Here is a 7120-nt window from a genome sequence, read left to right as displayed (position 1 = left end):
CCGATGAATTGATCGCATATTGATGACTAATAAAGAAATACTTACTTAAAGATTTTAATAAAACCCTTTAACTCATACCAAATTCTCATCATTTACTACTGATTAATGATGATTTATTTATGATGCATAATTTGAATGTCCATTTGCAGCTTCTAATTAATTATTTACCTAAGGCAAAGATCCAGAGCCCAAGGGCCCCAGTAAGAGTTGGGACTTTTTCTTCAGGCATGTTGAGACACAAATTTTGAATCGTAAACAAAATATTTATTAAGGCCCCATGCACCACCAAAGCTGATTGCAGAGTCCAGTTTTCATAGAGAGAAAGAGAATTTAAAAAGTGCCCATAGTAGATAAAAGCCTAATGCCCATATGCCCAAAGCTCGAGTTTGAAGACTGACGAAGTGAGGTTTTCTGAATTGAAGGTGTGAGTATTAATAGGGTTGTGCATTGTGTTTTGTGTTGGTTATTGTAATTTGTGATTTGTATAAGGATTGATCTGTGAATTGGATTAAGGAACATGGAATTTGTTCAGAATTATGTGCTTTTGTCGAAGAAGATAAAGAGGTTTTCAGACTAAGAAGTAGTCTAAGATACAGGGTAGAGAATTCAAATCAAAGAGTTGATTTTGGTAATCTTCTCTTCTAATGATTTGAAGTGCAGGTCATGAGACATCTTCAACTGCACAATTGAGATAGGGACAGTAACAACATTGTTGTGATTGAACTAATATTGTTCAGTGTTAGTGAAACATCACATCCAAAGGTGACACAGTATTGGTTAGGTGGTTTCTAACCCCGGGTGGGGAACTCTGCGCCGCTTGTGGAGTTTGAAGAGTTTTGTGCATTTGGCTTTAAGAGGAGCTTGCAGAGTACCTACGTGGAGCAGAGTTTCTTTCCTTGCTCGTGCTCATCAACATCAAGTTTGCGAGCGCAAGCAAGGAAAATCCACCTCTCGGTGAGATATTTCATCGTAAGCGATCATCAACTTCAAGTTTGCGAGCGCGACCATGGAAAATCAAACTCCCCGAGGGAGGTCGGATTTCTCATTGTGAGTGTTCACGTATACTCAAGACGGCTCGCTTTGAGAAACTGTCCGTTTGCATTGAGAAAGCTGCTGGTCGATTAAAAAATCTACTTGCGCTGTATATGGTGCCATTCCCGATGACTGCACAGTGCGGACGAATACCCGGAACTGAAAATCACTGCAAACTGCATTTATCTAACGCACTCCACCGCTTGCCGAGCTCCGCGTAGAGCGGCATAGTTTTGTTTGCACTTCGGGGAGTTCCGCACAGCGGAACTCCTTGTACTCCGTCCAGGCTTAGTGATTTCTCACCCGTAGAGATTTCATTTTTGGGCATAGAATTCTTTTGATTTGGAATAGTCGAAAGGTGTAAAAACCTGAATTTTACAGTTGTTGAATTGTTTTATTGATTTCTTTAGAAGAAGCAGACAAAGACTGTTATTTTATGTCGCATAGGAATTGGAGAATTTTAACTTTATGTGTGTATGAACAAATTGTAAGGGAGAGTGAGTAGCTGCAAGGAGCAGGTTGCTACGTCATATTGTGCCATGCTGGTATTGGTCAGTTGGTTTGAAACGTTGCACAGAGATTGGTTGAAGCTATGTGAAGAGTTGTGCTGGTATTGGTTGGTCAAAAAAACAGAGCCACATTGAGATTGGGAGAAGGACTTATTGAAATATGAAGTAAACGGACAAAGGAATAGACTCTGAATAATCAGTTCATGCCAGCGCAGTGGAAAACAGAAGCCTTTTCAAGGTTGAATCTAACCCGCCCAGTGTTGAGTCCCAGACAGTAAGACACATCTCACATAGATCTAAATCAAGGAAGGAAGAAGGTGCTGATCTGCATGCACTGTGGCAGATGCACTGTATCAATTTAGACAGGGGCTGGATGGAAACTAATGCAAATAAAATGGGCTTCTAGGCCAGAAGAGACCTGGACAGCCTTGTAGACAGCGCCTCCACCATTTTAGATTGCCAAACACAATAATGGAGTCAAAACAGAATTCACCATACACTCGCCAAATGCATGCACAGCCTTCCCATTCATCCACAGCACATATTTCCAGGCAGCTTGCAAACATATGAAAGTAGAAAGCCCCGGTGTATGGAAATTGCTAGAACTGACATGCGAAAAGCAGTGAACATTTCCTTTGTTGATAACAGAGGGAAAAAGGCCCATTTTTTTTATTATAATTGATTCTGCTATCACTGTGCCTGTCCCACAAAGCCCTGTCAGAAAGAGTTTAATCATTGCCTCAGGAATGTATTCACTTTCAGTGCCCCTTCACTGTGCTCGAGAAGACCCATTTAGCACAGGTCATTTGCCCAGGAGTCTAGATGGATTGGGGCTGGTTTTAGTGCTGAGGAGACTGCTGCAATCCTCAGCCGCAATAGGCCTTCACTCGCTCTCCAACCCTGGGGGTATGTGTTGGTGTGCAATTCTGCCTTGCATATTGACTTTGATAGGACTGACCACCATCAGGCTGAAGGGCTGCATTAATGGGAGAGAAGCAGCTGTGTGAGGTTTGTTGTGTGGTACATGGTGTGGCTGTGCAACCTCACAATATAACAAGCTCACAAAACATGCTTGGATCCAAGCAGGCTCATTTTTAAAACCTCTAGCTCAACCTTGGGTAGCTGTGTCTTAGAGCACAAAGGTTTCAATAAAGGAACAAATGTAAAGCATTCAGGCGCACCAAATAACGTAATAAGAAAGTCACAATACACAAAAGAAATCCAACACCATTTAATTAAATACATTATATTTTTATGACTTTTAAGACACCAAAATGAGAAAAATTTACTGAAGAGTTGCAGAGATATAGATATTTTAAAGTATAATGTAAGTCTTGGCTTTTTACTCAAAATTGAAAACAAGTATGGGTACCTGTAAAGTTTGGAAACTTTCTAAAACTTTGAAAGAGTTGCCTTCATCTACTCTGGCCTAGACTGGGTGACCAATTCTGATAGGAAGACAGTCGGGGCCCACTAAGGAGTATTAGGACAGTTACCTGGTCAACATAGCGGTCTCAGGTCCAGTTCCACATTTTATGCAAGGACCATCGTAGACTTCAAGGGAGTGTTCCTGACAGCCACGGCTCGTACAGGTAAGAGGAGTGGAGCAATGGGGCCGGGTGGTGGGGATTTCGACAGACGACAACGAGGGAAATGTTATTATTTATTTAGCTTTCCCTTGTGTTCGTCTGTCTAAACCCCCCTCCCCAACCTGGCCCCACCGCTCTTACCTGCACGGGTCGCGGCTGGTTCCTGATGCTGGGGACACAGGATGCTATATTATGCTGAAGGTGCTGTACAGTTGCAGAGGGACTTACTGGGGTTATCCCTCAGGCCACGGTTCAGGTGGGGTGACTTTGGTGACAGGAGTCAATGTCTCTAGAAGTCCTCCTTCGTCCGGCAGCCATCCAGTTACGACTGGACTACTAGACTCTGGTAACATCAGGTCCAGCAGTTCCCTTTGGTGAAGGCTAGTGTCTGTGTTGGGTGACCAGTCTTGACTCTGACAACTATCCAAGGTCAAACAGACTCAGTTGCAACTTTACTTTTGAGTGCTGAGGAGTGGTCTTCTTGGCTGCACATAGGTGTCAGAGGTGATTCAGAGGCTCCTGATTGCCTAGAACTGGCTACTTCAGTTTTTTCTGGCTCCTGGTACTGAAACAGGTAGTCAGCCGGCTGACTCTAATTGTTCACCATTTCTGTCTGGGGCTCTGGAGATACTTTTCTACTGTTCAGGCACAGTCCTCTCTTTGCTATCCCAAGGACCAGAAGATGCAGTTCAGCAGTTTGTGAGGCCTCTCTTGCCAGGTCTGCAGGGCAGTTATTCTTCGGCTCTTTTTCCAGTCGAAATGTGGTCTGAGGTCTTGGTGCCAGGGGTGCCATATTTATGCATAGAAAGTGCCCTTGGGGGATGAAGCAGTCACTAGCCATTGGCTACCATGTTCGCTCCCACCTTGTGAAAACCTCTGGCTATGTGTGACATCTAGCTGTTCCAGAGTTAACTATTCTGCCTGCTCCAAAGATGTCTGAACCCCTCTCTTGGTGTGGAGAGCATGGAAGCAAATTCTAGAATAGGCTTGGCAACTGATCTCCCCTCCCCATTCCTGCCATCAGCCCACCTAGCTGAAAAAAGTTCTTCCTGAGTGTGGTTGCTATTTGCCCATCCCACGAAGCTGAGAGGACCTTTTAAGTTTGCCTTTTGGGCTCATACCCTGTCTAACTTCCTACATAGGGGAGGTAACATTTTGAAAAAAGGCAGGCCTCTATTGTTCCTGTGTTTTGGAGTCGTTCACACTCCTTCCCGGAAAGAGAGAATGCTCTCTGGTGGGCAGCATCTGTGAATGGCCACCGGAGAAATTGGTATATTTTTCTTCAAAGTGACATTAAATTCGACTTTGGCATTATGTTGGGTTTAATGTCACAATTAATTGGGAATTAAGTTGGGTTTAATGTTACGATTAATTTGATGCCGTGAAGTATCTGTATCAGTGATCCCATTCAGAAGTTAACAGAGTTGAGGGGGTCAGCATGTAAGACTATACTTGCCAAAGGCATCGCCAGGCTTTTCACGATAAAAGCAACAATTTGGGGTGATTGTTGTTAGGGCATATAAAAGTACATATCCTACTTAATATCATACACTTCACTGCTGTTATACAGTTCCTACTTGTTAGACATGGTCCTTCTAAGTGGGATTACCCTGAAACCTTTTGCTTTTTATCCTTCTGGGTTTGCCAACTCTCTTTTCATGAGCTTAGGACTCCGGGCACTTTTCTACTATACTGCAGTGGGAAAGTGCGCGCACCCTTTCTTCACATGCCAAATGCAAATCAGTCTTGACCCTGTTTCTCATTTGGCTGTGTCCAACTGGTGTGGCTGAGTGAGCAAAAGAACAATGGATTGAACTCAGATCTCTTGACTGGGGGTGAGCATTTGATTCATTCAGCATTCCTTTCATCATTTGTTGCTGTAACACTTTTTGCCCTAAGTGGGATGGCTATGCCCAGGCATGGGTCCCTTGCTCGCTGTCCTACTGGATTTATGCTAACCTGGCTGATGGAGGGTGTTACCCCAAAGCCGGTCCCAAAATGCCTGTTTCCGGTCCTGGGAGGACTGGGTTTTGGCAGTTCAGGCTGGACTTTCCTATGAGGATTAGGGTCAAGACTTATTTTCATATGGCTGGGTCCAAACTGGGATGGTATAGTAAGCAAACATACAATGGATTTAACCCAGATCTCTTGACTGGGGTGAATGTTTGATTAATTCAGCATTCCGCCCATCATTTGTTGCTGTGACACTTTTTTCCCTAAGTGAGATGGGTATGCCCAGATGTGGGTCCCTTGCTCACTGTGCCACTGGATTTAATATAGCATGACTGATGAGGGTGTCACTCAAATGCAGTCCCATGATGCTTGTTTACTGTCCAGTGAGGGCCCAGCTTGGCAGTTCGGGCTGGATTGTTTCCATGAGGATCAGGGTCAAGACTGATTTGCATATGGCTGGGTACAAACTGGGGTGACATGGTCAGCAAAAGAACAATGGATTAAACCCAGATCCCTTTATGGATGAATGTTTGCATTGTTCTGCATTCTGTCCATCGGTTGTTCCTTTTGCTTTTGTCAACCTAAGTGGGAAGGCAGTGGACTAAAGAAGGATGAGGTGGATTCTGTACTACGCAGCCTTGGTATATGGTCTGGGACACATTTATTTGCACCAGACGCTGTGTTTTGAGCAGTGCTTTGGGCACCAGCACTTATGATGTTAAAAATTAAGCACTGCACTCTGGGTGGCACAATCAATACTGCAACCCTGGGTGGACTATTCAGCTTATATGCCCTGGGTACATTTGGGACCATATCCTCCGGACTTATAAGTAAATTGGGGGAAGGCAATTCAGCAAACAGTTTGTAAAGGGTTAGCACACTGGCACTGAGGTCTGGTTAGCAGGCCTCACTTTGCTCTCAGAGTCTAAAACCAGCTGCATCAATTCAAAACTTTGGGAGTGATCATGCAAAAAGAGGCAAATGCTTACATGTCTTCTCCAGATGAAAGGTAATAAGCAACTAACCCTTATCCTCTCCTCCTGTCACGGGAAGAACTTAAAGATGTGATCTGCATTTGCATGGCAAGTCTCAGGTCTGTGTTCTACTGTAAAGGCTATACCCTGTCTGGAAATGAACCACCTCAACAGCGTGGGGTTCTTTCTTCTCATTTGCATCAGCCACCTGAAAGGCCTTTAGTCAGTTTGAACTCTGAAGTGAGTCCCAAACAGGTAGGATCTCTTCAGGACAAAATCACAGCAAAGGATTCCCTCTCAATGGGACACCAATGCTGCTATCTTGGGAGGAGGTTGATCATGACCCTTATTATTTAGCTGTGACAACAGTGCCGCAATCCCACATTTAGAAGCATGAGTCTGGACAACAAACTTCTTGCTGAAATCAGGTGCCTTTAGGAAAGCTGCGGAAGCTTCCTTTATGGTGTAAAGGTCTTTTGTATTACCATGTCAGGCCAAAATCATCTCTGACCTGGGTTTGGGCTTACAAACTTCCCAGGCCTGAATTTTCAGGACTTTGAGCTGGAGGGGTTGTACATCGTCTTCACATACTTGGTGGCTCAGATCCACAACAGGACCATGCCTTGATATTAACCCTGCCTGCCACAGCGCTTGAAGTACTTCCCTGGTAATCCTGCCAGGTGGAATTAAGCGCACCAATATCATCCAGATATGCTGCACTAACGTTTTCCAAACCTGAAAGTACTCAATTCACCAGCCTCTGGAAGGTGGAGGAGGCAATTGTCATCCTCACTTTCATTGAAAGAGCCTTTCAGGGTAGAAAAAGCAGATCTCTCCTTGACTCCTGGAGTGAGGGCTATCTGCGAATGAACTGAAGTCATGTGAAAGGTGCTTAGATATCTTGTAGCTTCCATCTTATCAATATGCTCATCCGTTCTTAGTATGAGTATCAGTCTTGGAGGCTCCATTTTGACCTCTGTAGTCCACATAAACCTCATCTCAGGTTTTCATCCTTTTGAATTTGGCTTGGGTACCAGCACCACTGGGCTGGGTCAAGGGCTAC

Source organism: Lissotriton vulgaris, chromosome 1_1 (assembly GCF_964263255.1).
Source record: "Lissotriton vulgaris chromosome 1_1, aLisVul1.2, whole genome shotgun sequence".
Taxonomy (NCBI): Eukaryota; Metazoa; Chordata; class Amphibia; order Caudata; family Salamandridae; genus Lissotriton; species Lissotriton vulgaris.
Note: the sequence above shows the minus strand (reverse complement) of the source record.